The sequence below is a fragment of the Cydia amplana genome, chromosome 12 (genome assembly GCF_948474715.1).
Source record: "Cydia amplana chromosome 12, ilCydAmpl1.1, whole genome shotgun sequence".
Classification (NCBI taxonomy): Eukaryota; Metazoa; Arthropoda; class Insecta; order Lepidoptera; family Tortricidae; genus Cydia; species Cydia amplana.
The window spans coordinates 917,505-938,393 of record NC_086080.1 but is presented as its reverse complement, the minus strand read 5'-3'; the positions used below and the strand labels follow the sequence as shown (position 1 = coordinate 938,393).

The following is a 20,889-nucleotide window of genomic DNA, read 5'->3' as shown; positions in this document are numbered from 1 at the left end:
ATCGTCTTGGTGATTCTCACGCCCGGCTTTTCACTTCATTTCGCATGCACCAGTCAGAGTGATCGATCTTCAAAGACGTATAAAAATAAGATTTAAATTGTACCATTTTTCTAATCTGGAAATGGCGCACTAGTGAAAGACTTGAGTGAGATGCGCGCCAATCACTTAGGAAATCGATAAGGTCGTATCAAAACCAGATTAAAAACATAACAAATTGTTAATTTAGAATCGTCGTCGAAAAAGCTCGAATTACCGCCCAGGTAGGCAATAAACAAAATGAGAGTAGTAAAAAATGTGGCCGGTACGTGTTGCTCGGCCTTGCGGCTAACTCCGACCCGCACCTGAGGTGTGGAACGAGGCGCTTTTATAGGGCTTTGCTGGTTACGAATTTATTATCTTTTATACTGGGTTCCTAGAATAAAGGTTATATAATCAAATAAGGTTAGTGTTTTCTCTAAACGAACGTAGACACGTCTAGGAAATGTAAAACCAAACGTAAATAAGATAAGAAGATAAGAAAAACCTTTTCAAATTGCATCTACTTATCCCTTAAGGCCGGTACAGACGGACTGCAAGACGAATGCTGTACAAATTGCAGTTGTGTGAATAGTGACAGCAACAGACTCAACCTCTGAGTAAAAAATAAATCTGCTCTTTAGACACACACACACACTATTAATAGGTGCCTAAGTATAAAACACTTCAACACTTTTTGAATAACTATGATTTTGACGGTCAATACAGATTTTGCAATACTATTTTTCGTTCGTGTTTAATTTATTACGTAATCGATGAAGCAACTACATATTTGGGTAGAAATTGCAATGTATATTTTTATTCGTATGATGAAAATAAATTCAGCATTTAATTCGAATTCCATCAATTAATTAAAAAAAACCCCACCAAAAATATTGCTTACAGGAAAAATGGTAAGTAAATCCAATGAAACATTCAACGATCCACAAAAAGTTTTTCACCCAACAAAGGGACTTCCGTGAATTATGCGACCGGGCCAGCAATGTTGCGTGAAGATTCATTGCAGGCGTCTGCAATTTAGAAGCAAGGAAGTTTTTGCGAACACGAAAAGGACAATAATGAAATCTGTGACACACAGATGTTGGTTTGAACTTGTATTTTTTGCTCCTTATAAGATATGGAGGGATATGTAATTGACCGAGCGTTAGCGAAGGTCTCCGGTTCAGCTTGGGCAAAAATGTCTCCTCTACTGATTGATTAATTTGATGATTAAATATACTTATTTTGTCGTTTCCGTTTTTGGACCTTTTTTTTTTTCAAGATGGCGAAGTTATCGAGGGTCGTGAGGTCGACAAGTTGCAGAGATACTAGTAGGTAATTTGGTATTAGTATTATTCAAAACGATGTCAAAAAGGCGCTTAGTTCAATAAGATTTTAATCGCAGTCCTGTTTTCATCCTAGCTTTCACGCTCTCCACAACTTTCAAAGCAACTGGCAATTAGCTATAGTCTAATAAATAAGTTACTTGCTTTATCTATTTAGGTAGACGTGAGCGTTAGCACCAGCAATTCAATTAACAAATGACTTTAGAGCGTGTCAATTAGAGGCCTGGAATGTGTCCAAAACATTAAATTCAAATAGGATGTAACTGAAGAACTTAGTTTAATGTACGAGGCTTTCCTTTGTGTACTAATTCGTTTTAAACTCGACCTTAATCTGGCCACACAAGAGGTATGCGTATATCACGTACTTCTCCACTTAGGCCGCGGCCTTAGCAATAGTTGCATGAAAATGTTAAATTTTGTGAGATTATATTCTTTATTTATTCGGTTATTAGCCACGAAAGCTAAACAAATCAGATCTTAGGCACGGGAAGGCTTAGGGCCCGATTCGTATTTTGTAACAGACATCTATTAGATATCTTTTAGACATCGCCAAGATACGATAACGATATGTTTAAGATCTAACCTGTCAAATTTGACATTTCCGCGATTCTGGAGATACTCTTGAACGATTTCCACAAGATATTACTTACAGATCTAATTCACATCTAATAGATATCTAACACGATCTATCGTAAAAGTGACATTGGTTGCCCGAATTGCGCTGCAAAAGAGAACTAGTTGAAATCTAAACTATAACGTATCTAGAATGGATCTAGTACGTGTCGTCTCTTGTGAATATCTTGAAGTTCGAATACGGCAGTACGTTACTTTTTATTTAGTACCTGAGTATATGACGTACTTATTTATTTAGTTACAACTTTAATAAAATAAAGTAAGAGTTCGCTGATTTGTCTTTATTTGTATTTTTTTAATTCTTGTTTGTTTTTAAATGAATATAAAATAAATCAGAAGAGACAGCAATTTTTGTAGAGATAAACAACAGGCGGTATTATCGCTATAAAGCGATTTCTTCCAGACATCTAGCGGATATAATTGAAGCCTCATAAAAACCTTTTAACATCTTGTTAGAGTCCAATACCTATCTACTTTTTTCTTCGATAAAAACCCTAACGTAACACACAATCGGACATTCATAGGGTTTGCAATCCGGATCCGGAATGTATGAAATTATCCGGATCTGGATCCGGATCCGCGGATCTTCCCATACATTTCGGATCCGTCGTGCAAACCCTAGACATTCATAAATATTTACTGAAATCCGTGAATAGTATTTGTGTTTATTATACACCAATACTACTTAAGGTTTCCATCGTATATCCACTTTAAAAATAAAATTCTACGACCAATATCGGACATTTTCAATTTTAGACCATCTAATAAAGCGGGTAACGAAAACATGTTTTCATCGTTTTCTAAGGGTTGAAAAATATGCATTGTTCTAGCCGTCTTCGGTAAATTTTCCGTAGCCAATGAGAGAGAAGTGTTTTGTTTGAGTAAAATTAAAACCACTGGGTTTGACTTCTGAATGGTCGCTGGCTCGATTTTGCATAGTGATTAAGATAAGATGGTTTTCATAACAAAAACCTGAGTGTTAGTATAATACCCGAATTTACGAAAGGTAAATAAAAATAAGTATTAGGAGCAGGTGAGGTTGGTCAAAAAAAAAAGACACCCAAGAAGCCATTAGGTTAAGTTTAATAGATGACCTTACTAAAAATTTTACAGTTTATTTTTATTCTTTCGGGCAAATGAAACTTCGGGCAAAAAATTCTATTTATATTTAAATATAAGTTAATCCGAAGGATAAGTACCATTAGTTCACCGTATTCAGTTTAGTACGTTGCTGCTTGTATACGGTCCAAATATTGGGTAAATCTTAAATTAGGACCGTTGCCCGTTAAAAAGGGAGCGATCCTTGAAAATGGAATACATTATATTATTACCGAGGCCTTCCCATGAGCCCTAGGAGGGAGTGAAAAGGCACGATCGTCTGTCCTGTTCGCCACGCTGACGTCACATCGCGCCACCACGCACCGGCCTGACTAGGGGAGATGGAAGTTGCTCCGGAGCACGGACACTCACTTCGGCGTCGCGCTTGATAGGGATCGGTTCATCCATTCACTTAGAATATTTATTCGTAGCTTAGTGTTAGACTTAGGACATTTAGTTAAGACCTAACTTGTAACTTTTATTCGTTTAAAAATAAATTTGTTGATTGGTTTCGTGCGGTTTTCTATTCTGATCCTTAAAATCAGATAGCGGGATAGGTACTTACGCGAGTGGCATCTGACAACTGGTTTTTTCGTTTAAAATTTTAAATTGATTTCCGTTAACTCATAGTGCGTTTGCTGTGCGCTTATTACTATTAATTTACTGCATATGAAGTTTTAACTTGCTTCTTTGCTATGTTTAGCATACGATGGTGCTTTTAGTAGTTTTTTGTACGTTCGTGAATCTTAATAGTTTTTAAATTACCCACTTTGTAAACGCGTGATAAGTTTTAATTCTTTTTGGTTGCTTCTTTTGCTTTTCGTTGCCAAGGAGATTGCGTAACGAGATTTTTTGTGCATGTCGAATTAAAACCTCTCGTTTTGCGTCGATTATTACGTTGCTAAATTAGAATCCTTTCAACCGTTTATACCGTTAACGTACACCTGTGTTATATTTGACATTAGTGTTGCTTTTTCGTTACTTATTTAAAATGTCAGATAAATTATCCAGTCGTAAACGCAAACGTAGTAAGAGTAGAAAGGACAGAGATGATTTGCTACTAGATACGATTTTAGAAAAATTAAGAAAAATGGAGGATAAATTAGGATCTACGTCTTCAACGTCGCGCCCGTCGTCGTCGGTTCCAAGCGGTTGTTTTGTTTCCGGTTTTGATTCACAGCGAGCAACAACACCACCACTGCCGTCCCCAGCTGCCGCTGCGCCGCCGCTGGCTGGCGTTACTTTACCCGCAAGCGTTGGGGTTCCGGCGGTCGATAGTAGCCCGGCAGCAACAGAAAAGCCTCCGATGTCTGCTGCAACCTCACGCGGTGATACTCCCGTCGACGAGGTAACGGAGAGGATCGTGGGAACGCTTTCGTCGTTGTTACAAGCAAGGCCGAACCATTATTACGTTTCAAATTTCGATCCACAGATTCATGACTTTGATGTTTGGTGTGCAGAGGTAGACCGCGCTCGTGAACGAAATCGTTGGGCTGATAATGAGTGTTTGTCACGTATTGCTAATTGTTTAAAGGGAGACGCGCGTTCATGGCTCAATGATTGGGTAACTAACGATCGCACTTGGAGTAATTTCAAAATTGAATTTCGTTCTCTTTGTCCACAAAACATTGATATGGCGACCGTTCTTTACGACCTTATGCGTACTGATTCTAAAGATTTTCCAACATACGCGGAATATGCTCGTCGTACACTGTTACGTTTAAACATTGTTACCGGTTTGTCGGACGACCTTAAAACTGCTATAGTTATCAGAGGCATTACAGATTCGCAGATCAAAGCAGCTGCCACTAACGCAAAGCTTAATCCAAAACAAATCGTAGATTTTTTGTCAGTATTTACAAAGCCTAGAAATGAGTCGCGTGTTTCATCCCACGATCCTGCCCGCAAACCTATGAATTCAAATCCGAGCAAAAGCGGATACAGTAGGCCGGACAATAGATCGAAATGTTTTAGTTGTGGCGGTGTAGGTCACAAGCGTAACAACTGCAATTTTGAAAGACCGAAAGTAGAAGATGCTTCTACTGATAGCACCAATCGTAGCGTACCGACGACCGGAAGTAGTACAGATTCGAATCATACGAATGAGGCCGCACCACGGACACAGACATCAAATAATAGGGCTCCCGTTACCTGTTCTTATTGTCATAAGAATGGTCATAGTGCTGAACGTTGTTTTGCGAAGCAGCGTGTTAAGACCGATTAGGTAAATTCAAGTATTTTGCAAGTCTCGATATGGCCACAAATAAAGATAGATCCTGAATCATCAATCATTTTGATAACTTAAAGATTCCTTGTGGACTGGCAAATGCACCTTCTACCAAAAATCATTTCGGAAACATGCACTTAAGCCATATATCGAGAGTGGAAAGGTCCTTATTTACATCGGCGATGTGTTGATTTTATCTGAAACTGTAGATAAAAGTTTATCCCTGTGTTGTGTCAGGTGTTAGAGACATTAACAAACACTGGATTTTCTATCAAGGAAAAAAAAATGTCATTTTCTAGCTACAGAGATTGAGTATTTAAGACAAATTATTAGTAGAGGTCAGGTACGGCCGAGTCCTAAAAAGAGTCAAATATTGCCTTTTCGATTCATTGTATAAAGACCAGGTGATGATGACCTATAACGCTCATTTTCAAGTGCAATATCGTTGTTTGGCACACTTTTTCTTATAGTTAATGATCGAACAAGAATATTTGAAGGGTTAGTTGGGTAGCTGCTGCATTAGATTGTAAAACGCATTTCATTATACATACTTGAAATGCACCACGAATTGGTCAGGTGGTGCATTATTCAGAATTTGATTAGGGTAGAAGGAATATAACAAAGGCGCCGAGTGGTCCGATGCTGTATGACGAGTCGAACTTATTCTTAATTTGATTAAAAACGCAATGTTTCACCTCTCAAATTGCCAATGGGGATAGACGCTACTTTAATCCGTGACGTTGCTCTAAATAACACTAACGGGAATCGCGAGGCGTTAATGGTGTGTAGGAGGCAACGCGTTAGCGGTCGGCTGGCTGCATGGCAAAGGCAGCAGGATGAGGTTGCAATGCTCATGAGGGTTGCAAGCAGCCACATCGCTTAATTTTGTCATCGAATGAGCGCAAAGTACTTACTGGTAAATTGGAATCCGGTATAAAAGGTCCATATATAGTAACCTTGGTTTTTACCTCACCATCGACGTGAGCTTAAAGCTGCTGTCAGGCTCATTTGAACAGAATAGACGAGCTGCAATATATGGTTCCGTGGCGTGGAGTTGGGACTCCCAAGACATGCGCAATATGTTTTAGAAAGTGAGTTAACTATTGTTCTCTTTGTTTATTTCTGCCTCTTGATTGTTGCAGAAGGTCACTTCGGACTATGTAAAACGGTTTTGTGACGGACGTGCGAGATGAGTTGCAGTGAATTTGTTCAAGACAGATAACGGTACCTGGTGTGGTACCTACGGCTTGTTGGCCGGCAGACTGCACCTAATGGGTGGCAGTGTGGGCTCAGGCCTGGCAGACTGCATCAATGAGTTGTATTGCAGAGTGATCACATTTCATCGTATGTACATGATTTACTTTGGCCGGCAGACTGCACTCTTGTGGGTGGCAGTGCGACCTTAGGGTTGCGGCAGATAGCAATAATTTGTATTGCTATTAACGTCTGGCAGAGTCTCGCAGGTAGACTATGCGACGTGTAGTCGTGGCAGACCATGGTATAGATTTATTTTGAGGCCTATGGGTATTTGTTAAAGAACGTACGTATGTACGTAGAAGTGTGACAGTGGAAGTATGTATTGAAGTATGATTGAATTAATTTCATGTATTACATTTGACGAAGCAGGAGTGAGTGCACATGTGAAAGGTTATCTTGCATCATGGTGTTTAATGCGCACGAACATTATCATGCAAGATTTTGCAAGAACGGAGTGCAATTTTACTCTATGCTCAAGGGCTAATAATTTTTGTAAATTTATTTTCAGCCGAAGAGCAATGATGACAACAGTCCTCTAGAGTCTAGAAGATGGAGCGGCCGAGGACGTCTCGCAGTCAGGAACGGCCGTATTACCGAGGCCTTCCCATGAGCCCTAGGAGGGAGTGAAAAGGCACGATCGTCTGTCCTGTTCGCCACGCTGACGTCACATCGCGCCACCACGCACCGGCCTGACTAGGGGAGATGGAAGTTGCTCCGGAGCACGGACACTCACTTCGGCGTCGCGCTTGATAGGGATCGGTTCATCCATTCACTTAGAATATTTATTCGTAGCTTAGTGTTAGACTTAGGACATTTAGTTAAGACCTAACTTGTAACTTTTATTCGTTTAAAAATAAATTTGTTGATTGGTTTCGTGCGGTTTTCTATTCTGATCCTTAAAAATATGGATTTACTCGACATTCGATTAGCATGAGAATGATTAATACGACCCTTCGCTGCTAAAATATTTTAATATGAAAATTTTAAATTAATAAACGTGTTTGTGTTTTGTGTGTGGTAAAAAAATAAAATATATTTTAGCAACCGGCCTAAAAAAGGAGAAAACTAGTTACAAACAAGTTTTCTGACTCCGGGTAAAAACTTTTGAAACAACTTAAAAAGAAAGATTTTTTCGTAAATATTGCGCCTAAATATGAAATCATTAGATAATTTTTTCCGTTATATTATTTAAAGTAAATTTAATAGAATAACTTACAAACATATGAAAATCATATTTTACCTACTTGAGATTTACGGCCGCTCTCGTAAAAAAATTAGTCGTGTTTACAAAACATATTGTCATTTTTTTTAAATTATGATTCTTTCTTCTATACAACAAAATAACCCTAGAATTATTTAACTGAAACAAAACTTATGATCAAACACGAAAGTTTATTTAAATTATCAACTATAATTATAAAGACGGACGGACTGACCTTGATTCCATGGCGGAGGGGACGCTGTCTCTTATGGGACGCAACTTGCGTTAGCACCTTTGCTGCGTCCCACCTGAGGCAAACCTCACGGTGTGCCGGCTCGGCGGCGGAAACCGCCGCCAAGCTAAAGCACACCAAATACTCCGCCCTGGAATGAAGCTATGATTTCGTGCCGGTGGCAATTGAAACCGCGGGGCCCTGGGGCTCTGAGGCTCGGCGTCTGATTGGTGAACTGGGGAGACGTCTACGGGAGAGGGGCTGCGACCCCCGCTCTGGGTCGTACCTGGTTCAACAGATCTCCATTGCCGTGCAGCGAGGAAACGCTGCAGGCATCATGGGGACTTTTGAGCCGGGTACGATGCAGGGTGGAGGCGCATATTAGACGTTTTTAGGGTTCCGTAGCCAAATGGCAAAAAAAACGGAACCCTTATAGATTCGTCATGTCTGTCTGTCTGTCTGTCTGTCCGTCTGTCCGTCTGTCCGTCTGTCCGTCTGTCCGTCTGTCTGTCCGTCCGTATGTCACAGCCACTTTTCTCCGAAACTATAAGAACTATACTGTAGAAACTTGGTAAGTAGATGTATTCTGTGAACCGCATTAAGATTTTCATACAAAACTAGAAAAAAAACAATAAATTTTTGGGGTTCCCCATACTTCGAACTGAAACTCAAAAATTTTTTTTTCATCAAACCCATACGTGTGGGATATCTATGGATAGGTCTTCAAAAATGATATTGAGGTTTCTAAAATCATTTTTTAGGGTTCCGTAGCCAAATGGCAAAAAACGGAACCCTTATAGATTCGTCATGTCTGTCTGTCTGTCTGTCCGTCTGTCTGTCCGTCCGTATGTCACAGCCACTTTTCTCCGAAACTATAAGAACTATACTGTTGAAACTTGATAAGTAGATGTATTCTGTGAACCGCACTAAGATTTTCACACAAAAATAGAAAAAAAACGATAAATTTTTGGGGTTCCCCATACTTCGAACTGAAACTCAAAAATTTTTTTTTCATCAAACCCATACGTGTGGGGTATCTATGGATAGGTCTTCAAAAATGATATTGAGGTTTCTAATATCATTTTTTTTAAACTGAATAGTTTGCGCGAGAGACACTTCCAAAGTGGTAAAATGTGTGTCCCCCCCCCTGTAACTTCTAAAATAAGAGAATGTTAAAACTAAAAAAAATATATGATGTACATTACCATGTAAACTTCCACCGAAAATTGGTTTGAACGAGATCTAGCAAGTAGTTTTTTTTTTATACGTCATAAATCGCCTAAATACGGAACCCTTCATGGGCGAGTCCGACTCGCACTTGGCCGCTTTTTCTAAACTGAATAGTTTGCGCGAGAGACACTTCCAAAGTGGTAAAATGTGTGTCCCCCCCCCTGTAACTTCTAAAATAAGAGAATGATAAAACTAAAAAAAATATATGATGTACATTACCATGTAAACTTCCACCGAAAATTGGTTTGAACGAGATCTAGTAAGTAGTTTTTTTTATATACGTCATAAATCGCCTAAATACGGAACCCTTCATGGGCGAGTCCGACTCGCACTTGGCCGCTTTTTTTAGTTTATTATTAGTTTTAATGATTATGTTTTTTTTATTATTTATTAAAAAAATAAAATTTTAATGGAATGTATTATAAAGAGTAAAAAAATATTTGCCCACGTATTTTTGGGCCACCTGTATAATCTTGTATCACCTAATATAATACAGATATTTAATTATACTCACACCTTTACCGCTCTTAATTTTTGAAGCCTGTCACTGTCAGGCAATTTTAATTAATAGCGGGAACTTCCGGAATTGATGGGAGTTGTTCGTGTTTATACCTCGGCATTTCAGGGCCTAAGGTTTTGGGTGAATTTAGAGGGCAGTTTAGGGAACTAGAGATAGAATAGTCTTAGAAGGGGAAAACTTTGATAATTATGTTGGTGTGATCTACGATATTGTAAATTTTACTTGACGACAGGATGAGGATTTAGGAAGGTTTGTAATTATTAACCCCTTGACCGCGAAATACATCAACTGAAGCGTTCGATTAATGTAGTATCAAACTATGTGCATTCCAAATAAGGTTTACAATGGCGCGTTGTATATAATAGGCGTGGCGTGCAAAGGGTTAAAGTATTTATAATATTTACAAATTGTAATTATTATTCTCTTTATTTTGTAGGTAATATTAGTTTTGTAAAATAAAATAAAATAATCAGGTGCTAAATATTATACGAATGCAATAGGAACTAAAATATAACAGGCTATACAGAGCTAACTCTAATCAGGCTATAATCTTCTCGGGGCAGAGGTGTAGGGTTGGAGCCGGTGTAGCTTTATTTGACGTTCATAAGCGCATTGTAATTATGCCTACTTGAATAAACTATCTATTACCTTTTATCTTTATCTTTATCTTTATCAGGATATTGTACAGTAAGTAGGTAATTTATACAATCTTAAATTGCCACGTGACCTCGACCACTTTTGTCTTAATTGACCGAACAAAAGTGAAGGTCTCCATGTCAGCTTGGCGAAAAATTCTTTCGTATGTCCAGAGGGCCTCGTCTACACGTCGCATTTTTCAACCGATTTACGGGAAATTCTCTGAGCAGTTTCGATAATTATTTATAATGTTTTTGTCAATTCATTTTTTTTTCTAAATGGACTAGTAATTATATTAGTAGAGTCTGTTCGAAAAGAGAAGAGTCGTGGAATGTATTGGGCCCCATACATTCCACGAGTCTTCTCTTTCCGCACAGACTCTAAAGACGGTGATAATAACACAATTTACGTTTTATCTCAAGTATTTTCACTTGAAACTCAGCTCACTATGTTGAACTTTTCCAAATAGCTTCGTTCAATTGCGCGCTCGAATCAGAAACGTTAAGTTTCCGTAAAAGCAAGTTTAAACCCAATAATTTGCGACGTTACATTAAAGGATCAGCCATGTGTAGCGGGGCCACGTCTGCAAAACTGCGATAAGACTGCATTCCAACTATTTTTCTTCGGACAAGCACGCAGTAAGCTGAAAGCAAAGACTAGAAAATGTTTAAGACGATTAACCTCCATGCAATACCTACCAAGTTCCTCGCGGTCCTTTTGTCCATTTTTTATTATTGCTTTGACACCTATTACAATAAAACCTGGATAATTGCAATCTCGAGGGACCGGCAATTTTTTGTCAATTAACCAGGTTTTTCATTTAAGCAGGTCGTGCCAATTAACGAGGTTCAAAAAATCGTTGTTGCAATTATAGAGGTTCTCATTAATAGAGGTTGCGTTCTGAGAAATTGCTTTTATGGAGGTTCAAATAACCATTGAAAGTAGATTCTGGGTTTCTGGTCTGTATATTATATAACTTGCACGTTTACACTTAACTACATTAGTTACTGCTTATAATCATTTGTTTTTTTTTTAATAATCCCTTGAATTGTAGAAGAAAGTTTTATTGGAATGTAAAAAGCATATTATGTTTTTGATTTAATCAAAACTATTTCACCTACTAGTCTGTGATAGATACCCAATTAATAAATTGAATTCTGGGTGAAGATTTAAAATAAAATTATCATTGCTATTAAAATATTGTTTCTGCTCTCTTCAAGTCTACATTATTTCAATTACAGAGGTCTTACTTATAGACTCGTGTCAATTATAGAGGTAATAAGAAGAGCTAAAATAACGGATTTTTTGCACAGTGTCAATTATAGAGGTATTAGTTGCGATGTGGTCAATTACAGAGGTAAAATTACGAAAAGCACTAAAATCTAAATTTCAATTATAGAGGTTCAAAATTTTCAATTATGGAGGCCTTTTGGTCTCAAGGGACCGGGACCGGACCTTTGGTTGCAATTATTGAGGTTTTGCATTTATCCAGGTGTCAATTAACCAGGTTTCACTGTATTTTTACGGCTTCTAAACGTTAAATCCAACGTTTGTCGTTGTCATAAGCATAGAAGTACAATAAAGAACAAAGAAGAAGAAGAATAAAGAACATTTATTTTCAGATTATGGTTACATACATTCCAGCCAGCCTATTATGCATAGCTTTATCCATCTTTATCCACGTGATAAAATAACTGTCACTGTTTAACACCGTGGGAAAGAAAGTGACGGACACCGTTTTATCACGCTGTCACGTAGACAAGAACGACCATCATATCCGTACAGGGGTCTCGGCACTAGGCAATGCCTGTGTCGCGGGGAACCGATTACAATTTAACTATCAGATCTGTGAGATACAATTCCAAAGCCTAAACATTTAGTAAGAAACTACTTACGGCTAGTAATAAGGCACAAAAAAACATTTTAGGCATATTCCTATTTAATGGTACCATCAGATTTTTTTAAAGGGCTAAAAATGACTTTTTTGCCGTTAATCTACCTACTTCTGTGACTATCGCAGTAGTTTGTCACGTCCAATTTTACGTTTTGAAATCATAAATAATATCAGTGCGGTGGCAGTTTACATACGCAACAACAAAAATGAAAAAAAAAATACATTATGTCATCTACAACATTGAGGATTTTCGCAGCGTTGTCAGTCTTCTTTATTTACTAAACTCTACTGAAAGTATGTAACGGTAAAAATATTAAAAAAATAACTAGATATTTTGTCTGAGCACCAGACCTGCCCCATAAAGATTAAACCTCTAGGCGTCCATACGTTAAACCTTGCCAAGCAAAATGAAATTTTATTATGTCAACACAAAGTTCAAATTAGAATGGAACAGGAGACCTTTTTATAGGTGTCTGGGAAGCTAGAGGATAAGTCGCGACGCTACTATGCTACTCGTAGGATAGGGTCGTGACCAATATAAACTTGAGAGGCTTACCTATATAAAATATTAACGTGCTAAGTAATAAAGTAGTTTTAACAATCACATGTTATATTTTACATTGTTTTACCCCAGTGTACAGCGGCCAAGGTGTTCACAATATTTGAACTCGTACTCTAACGCCCTGACAATAGAGGCATCTTTAGATATTTGTGAGGGCCTTACCGCTCTGATATATTTGGTGGCGACTGTGCAGGACGAATAACGGACCCCCCTGCATAGAATTTAGTTTGGGGGGTCTACTATCTCTGCAGTTGACTGTACATGCGCTATAATATACAAAGTAGTAGTAAAGTTGACGTTCGGATCAATTGCAATTGCAGCTCCATTACTGCTCTGACATTACTGCGGTACCGATACCGCTGTAATGCAATGCAATGTGTACAGTCCTATTACTGTACATGTTCCGTCTACGTTGCAATTAACCATAGCGTAAGCCTCACGTAGTATATACGTCATGTGACATTAAGAAAATAGAAAATGGATTAATTAATAGCACAATAAAATTTCAAGTGATTCATCTAAGAAAATTATAATTATTAGTGATATTGTTAAAGGTCACCTAAATGCTATCCACTTAGCTAGCCACTATATAAACCCTGATTTTCATCAATAAATCGTTCAGTAACCATCCAATCTTCAGTGTAATTACTAATTACTATCACCTCCGCCACCTACGCAGCCAACCACATCAAGCAAGTGTAAGGGCTAACGGCTCCTACACAATGAAAGTAATGCAGCTGCTGTTACCATCCGAATATTACCTTAACGTTGCAACAGTAATGCTGCTGCATTCTTTACCTCGTTATATATCGGCATTTCGATCATAACTTGACAGTAAGTTAATGTATGGTAAAATGAACCAAAATTCATAAGCACCAATTTAAAAATAGAACTAAAAAGGTATGCCATTCGAATCGAGAACCTCTTTAAAAGTCAGTTCTAACAACCAAAGTTACCTATTTGTTTTACAACATCAACATTCATGATTGCAAGATGAAGGTCTAACCCAGCCAGAAGTCCTCTTAAGTCAAAGTTCTCAGACCTTAATTAGAACCCGGGAAGGGGTCTTCCCCGCTCATCGCCTTTAGGTCACGGAGGTCAAAGGAACCCTTGGGTATCGATTGACATTTGATTTTTTATCTATTGGGGGAGACGGTCTGTCATGTGATATAAAGTGCGGTCTTAAGAAACTTCTAAGTATTTTAGGTAACATATCAACTGAAAGAAAAAGGTTACGCACACAACGACATGTCGTGTATAGACATGTCATCTCTCAGTGGTGTTTTCAATTTAGAATTCTTGAGCTCGATTCAGATTTAACTATTCGTTATGGTTTTGATTTACTTTCATTAATACGACATTGAAGATTGCGCGCACGCTGATTGATGGAGCATGCAAACAGGGGCGTATTTACCCTAGGGCCATCCGGGCCATGGCCCGGGGCGCCAACCCTCAGGGGCGGCATGGGGCGGCATATGCCGCCCCTAGCGGATTGCATTTTGTTTTTCTTCCTTGACTTCTGAGGCGGCGAAACGTATTTGGCCCGGGGCGCCATATTTCAAAATACGCCCCTGCATGCAAAATGAAGTGAAAGTCGTGCGTGCGATTCACGTCAACCGTCAAGATAATAGGCATCAAAACCATTTCAAAACAGTAACTCCTCCTACATATACATTGCTTTCATTCGTTCATCATTCGTTCAATTATTGGTATCTACCTACATAAAATTTTAGTCACATACTAAGAAAAGTAAAAAGTAATAAAAATTCATATAAATAGTAGGTATACAGTTATTTAAAAGACTGTAAGAAAATAGAAAAATATGATGTTTATATCACTATCACTACGTAGTATAAAACAAAGTCGCTTCCCGCTGTCTGTCTGTCCCTATGTATGCTTGATGATGGTATCCTGTTATCCCTCATCAGGGACGTAGGGCTCTCAGAAGGGATTTCCATTTTTCGCGGTCCAGCGCGGCCTCCTCCAGCTCCGCCCAGCCGAGGCCGACTGGTGCAGTCTCTTTTTCCACTGTGCGCCTCCAGGTGGTAAGTGGGCGACCTGGCCCCCTTTTTCCGGGAATTTTCCAAGTCAGCCCTTGCTTGGATATGTGGTTGTTTGGCCTTCGTAAAACATGACCTATCCAGCGCCATTTCCGCAGAAGTATCTCCTTAGCTAAAGGGTTTTGTCCGGTCAACTCCCATAATTTAATATTGGAGATGGTCCGTGGCCAGTAGACTCCTACGATTCGCCGCAGACACTTTACAAACACCTGGTGTCTACTGGTTATGTCTTGCTTGACGGGACATGTCTCGCACCCATACAGGCCTATGTATGCTTAGTTTTTTAAAACTACGAAACGGATTTTAATGCGGTTTTTTTAAATAGATAGAGTGATTCAAGGGAAAGGTTTATGTATAATTTTTTAACCCTTGCAAAGCCGGGGCGGGTCGCTAGTTATTTATATAATTACTTAATATCCTTATTTATATTACGGGAATATCCCTTTTCCAATTTGTAAGTAACACAATATAAAATAAAATTAATATAGATATTTAAAACATTCAAGTTATTAATATTGTGAAAGAAAAACCTTACGAGTATAATTTCAAGTCCTGACGTCTTCACCAAAATAATAACTGCAGCTGTTTATCTCAAGAAAATGGGTATTTAAGTCTCTGGAACTTGGCGGTTGATAAAATCAGCCGTTAGCGAGAGAACGCATAATCTCTGTCTCCGCGATCGGTCCAGAGGGAAGCACTGGTGAGATAATTTGGTTTACCTTGTTAACTCGGTTAAATAAACAGAGCCCGTACCATGAGTCACTGACAGTGTCAAAACTGACATATACTATCGAGAACGTAATTTACTTTCTATACATCTCGTTCGCACTAATATGCGAGTACGAGCGAGATGTATAGAAAGTAAATTACGTTCTCGATGGCGTTTATATCAGTGCCAAACTGATGGTAGCCGTACTGGTTTAAAGTTGATAAATAACGGATTAGGTGAGTGATATACGATGTGATAAATATTAAATTAATATATTAAGATTGCTTGTTCACTTATTTACTTTGGAAGATATCCGCCGTAAGTACAGTCGCCACCAGATATATCGGAGCGGCTAAGGCGTTCTCAAATATCTGAACACGCCTCTATGTTAGGGCGTTAGAGTGCGCGTTCAGATATTGTGAACGCCGTGGCCGCTCCGATATATTTGATGGCGACTGTGTACTTACTGACCTGCTTGGAAAAAGATACACTATAGACATAAAATATTGTAAAAAAAAAACATGAAGTGGCTCGTGAGAACCTGCATGGTGTCCGCTTGACATCTGAATCACAAGAATTGGCATATCCACTAGTTTTTACGAAACTACTTTTTTACAAGAAATGTTCATAGTCAAAATATCTTATGCCTGTCTGTTTACATGAATTACAAGATTTACAAGCCATGGAATTACAAAGGAACTACAAGCCATGATCGACTTAGCAAAATTTGCTATAACCTCTAACACCCAAATTGTTTTACATGGGCCAATTCAAATAACTATCGTACCTTAGTTTCCAGACTCCACATAGCCAATAAGGCCTTTCAATAGAGTTTACAAACTCAAAAGCCCGGGCAAGATGGCACTTTCGTTAATAAGATGGGCCGTTGTACAGTCGCCATCAGATATATCGGAGCGGACGAAGTGGTCAAATATATCTGAAGATGCACTCTAATGCCTTGAGAATAGGGGCGTGTTCAGATAGTTGTGAGCACCTCGGCCGGTCCGATATATCTGATGGCGAACTGTATGTGAAAGGCCGATCGTTAAGTCGGTCGTTAAGCAAAATCGCCGGCCGTAATTGTTTTCCCGCCCTAAATTTTAAAGAATTGGGCGAAGGATACGATAAGCTTTTGTTTTTAAATTGGATTTTTAGAGCGATGGAATTAGATGGTTAGTGTTCAGTTAGTGAAATTTTTGAATATGAATAATCTAATATTTTTAGCTGCAGGTTCTCCCAAAAAGAAATTTACGGATGCTATAATAGCTCTATACAATTATCTAGTTGTTATTTGTGAATGAAAAAAAAATATTATAAAAGATTTTGCAGTTATGGATATTTTTATGAACTTTAATCTAAGTATTTAACTTAGATTTAAACTAACTTAGACTAACTTTCATCTACTTAAAACTTATTAAAGAAAAACTGGAAAATTCACTGCTTTTATAGCTCAGGTTGTTCCGAAGGGTCGCAATTTCGAGTCTTGTCGGAAGACGTGGATTCTTAAATATTTCCTTATTATAAAAAGTAAAAGGTTTTTTTTACATTGTATTAAAATACCTATCAAAACTCAAAACATAATTGCAAACAAAACAGGCTAACTAAACCTAGAATACCTAAGTGTGCCTTAACTTCATAGAAATCTTTCCACTGAATCAAAAGATTTTCAATTTCAAAGTTCCCGCCGGCGGGTGCGGCTGCAGTTACTAATTGAACTAAACTTTAAATTCTTCGGAACTAAGTCGGAAACTAGATTGTCCTCAACAAAATGAGGTTTGCCCATTTTATTCGTAAATTTCCATTTTTGAAACTGCGCGCCTTGTAAAACGCAAGTTAATAAAGGTGGCGTTCGAATGTCAACTGCAGCTGATTACTGCTAATGCTGCGGCGGCGTTGCTGCCGCCACTGTATTCTCAATTTCCTTTATAAAATGGGGCATTATCTATGAAAAGGGACCTCGTTGTCGCTGGCGCTTACGCCATTATTAACGATGCTCCGATATAAATACAATGCCGCGCGACGCTGTGCGGTGTAAGCGCATATCATAGATAACGTCACAAATGAATGAAATAACGAACGTTATAATATAATTGTGGCAGTAATGCGGTGGCAAACGAGTTATTTTGTGTCAGAAATGTGTGTAAGTCTGTTGCCGCAGCTTTATCTGTCAATAATTTTCCAGATGAAATAAGTGACGGAATGAACGTCATAATCTTGGCAGTAATGCGGCGGCGATCGTGTTATTTTATGTCAGAAATATGTACGAGTACGTTATTCAGAAGTTATTTATTTATTCTTAAGTTTTTGAGGATTCTAACGTCCATTATGACAAAGTCGCAAAATGAGCTGATATTCGCTGTGCTCTACCTACTGCTCAGCTGCGCCATCGTAAGATTTCCAATGTTTCCAAAAAGTAATTACAAATTTCCACATTGAATCATTTCGGAAACTTCTCATGGCTATGGGAATTCCCAAAATGCAAGTTTCCTTAATTTTCTATGTATAGGAGGACCCTTTCACAACTTAAGCATTATTATATTTTTAGGCTTATTTTATTTGGTTGCTTGAATCTTCTTCCTCGCGTTATCCCGGCATTTTGCCACGGCTCATGGGAGCCTGGGGTCCGCTTGACAACTAATCCCAAGAATTGACGTAGGCTCTAGTTTTTACGAAAGCGACTGCCATCTGACCTTCCAACCCAGAGGGGAAACTAGGCCTTATTGGGATTAGTCCGGTTTCCTCACGATGTTTTCCTTCACCGAAAAGCAACTGGTAAATATCAAATGATATTTCGTACATAAGTTTCGAAAAACTCATTGGTACGAGCCGGGGTTTGAACCCGCGACCTCCGGATTGAAAGTCGCACGCTCTTACCGCTAGGCCACCAGCGCTGTATTTGGTTGCTTGAATATTTGTATAAAATACAAAAACAAAACATAAACACCTAGCTATTTCCATTACAAAACTACATACATTAAACGAGATACCGCGATATTAATTTCACGTGGAATTCCCAGCATTTCCTATTCGTTGCCGTAGCCACTATTTTAAGAGCAATTTCTGCGAGATACAAACTCGGGAATAACAATTAGTTTTCATGTGGTGGCCTTTTAGTGGTTATCGCGCGTCCATGGTGGTACACAAACATAGGGTTCATGATATTTTTAAATAATTTTATACAACCTTTTTTGTACTATGTCCGAGGCAAACACTATGCTCAAGGAAACATCATATCTATACAGTTATGTATATTCTGTCTATACATTGTTCTTCACTATGCTTCTTATGCTTCGTATGCTTCTGTTTTATCTCGTTGTAATAAATAAATAAATAAACACGTTTTCTTCTACCATTTTTACTGTTACTGAAGCATAATGCACGTTTACAATAATCCAGAGGGATTATAATATAATAAAATAAAATCAAAAGAAAGTCATGCTATGTGACTATTTCCGTACATTATTTAATTGGCGTTTTCTGTCAACGATTGTTGTTTTGGCTAGGCCCCCTGATGCATAACATACAAGCTTTTAGAATTGTGCCTACACTCTTATGAATAACCCCTCCCCATGCATTGAAAATTGGTTAAGTGGGACCTGGATAAGTGGGAAACCTCTAACTATTCCTATGATTCCATTTACATGAGTCCCAACTCATGGTGCGATCCCGACACTTTAGCACAGAATTACCTCTGGTAGTGAGACAAAACAAACTTCTGCATATTACAACTGGGTTTAGCACTGTCGATGTTATAGTCACATTTACCTCAATAATTGAGACAGAGAGCGTAATTTACTACATACTTAGACTATTTATTTGAAGAGCGTTTCTTTTTTTTTCCATTTTTATATTGTGACCTTTTTGCCACTTTTGTGTTATTTCTACTCATAATCACGAGATCTTTCGATCCTTATAGGATAAAAAATGTCCCAGATTTTTTTCCTTGTGTGACCATTTCCCCATATACTTTTGTATGGCGGTAACAAAAAGGAAAGATTGAAAAATGTATGGAAATTTTGGGAAACTGTTTTTCTCCTATAAGGATGAAAAGAGCTTACGATCCTGACTATAAAAATCACAAAAGTGGCAAAAAAGGTCACAATAGGTATATAAAAATGGCAAAAAATAAAAGAAACGCTCTGAAAGAATACTTTTTCCCAATTGTTGTGTACCGGCTTCTAGTGCTCGGCAGTATCCAGGGGCGGCGCACTACATTGGATCTAATTGTAATTTTAAAAGGATGTTAGGCTCGGTCGTTGGTTGCCGGTAACATTCGCGTTTTAATGAGAGGTGTAAACGCTACGCTGTATGAATATGTATGAACGAGAGAGATGCGCGATAGTCTACTTTGTTTTATAAATGACATATAATAATATGTATAATTTTCTATTGTTCATAATCATAATTATAATATCGATTATTGCACCATGTTAAAAATAAAAATTGTTACAAAAAATACACAGTACCAATATAAGTGTCTAATGAGCCCCAGATGGTAAATTTAACATTATCACTTTGAAGCAAAAACAAGCTTTATAATTAAAGATATATCAAAGATATAATACTTACTGTGGCTATGCAACCATGATATTTACGACTTTAAATTGGTGATTTATACACATCGAATACTTATTACCTACCTATTTATGCATAAAAGTTAAAGTAACTATGCTTAGCGTTATTATTGTCTGGTCAAGTATATTTTACGTCTTGAAAAATATACAAATACCAATGTCTATATTATCATACTGTTCATTAACATTTTTATGTACCAAATTTTATAGGTACCTACGCTTTTCGCATTTTTTTACTTTAAAATTGAATTCACAAAGTTCTTGAGTAAATTGTCTTCTCAAATTATGACACATTTCAAGTTAAAATTTGGGCCTTTTCTTAATGTAAATTTGAAAATATCGAATCCCAGAAAATGCCGTCTTTCTCCAAGGATGTATGATACTGGAGTTTTCTTGAAAGAAACGCTTTTTGCTAAGCAAGGTTTTATCACAGAAAATTATCGCGTCAAAATGTCCGCCCGATCCTTACCTGTGTCCGTACCCCATACAAATTAAATTTGTAAGAATTATTAAATCGTCGGGTGAGAATACGTTTGTGCCATACGCTACTTACATTGGTTTACAGGAGAGCGAAAAGAAGCAAAAAAAGAAATTCTCGAAAAGTTTTACATTTGGGATATATTGAACTTAATTATCATTTAGGCACATATGTTTACTATTTCTAGAACTATACAAATATTGTGAATATAGTGGTA

At 37.9% G+C, this 20,889-nt stretch overlaps 1 protein-coding gene and 1 long non-coding RNA gene across 4 annotated transcripts in view; one reads left to right on the top strand and one right to left on the bottom strand.

Moving 5' to 3' along the window:
- The window catches only part of LOC134652870 (uncharacterized), a 330,529-nt gene extending 321,330 nt beyond the window's left edge, over positions 1-9,199 (bottom strand). The window contains exon 1 of one of the 2 annotated variants that reach the window (XR_010097217.1): positions 9,006-9,199. This is a non-coding gene — a long non-coding RNA (uncharacterized LOC134652870). The remainder of the gene's footprint in view (positions 1-9,005) is intronic. The other variant, XR_010097218.1, reaches the window with a different exon arrangement.
- LOC134652805 (RING finger protein nhl-1) overlaps positions 1-20,889 on the top strand; it is a 127,202-nt gene that overhangs the window by 54,109 nt on the left and 52,204 nt on the right. The window lies entirely within an intron of this gene.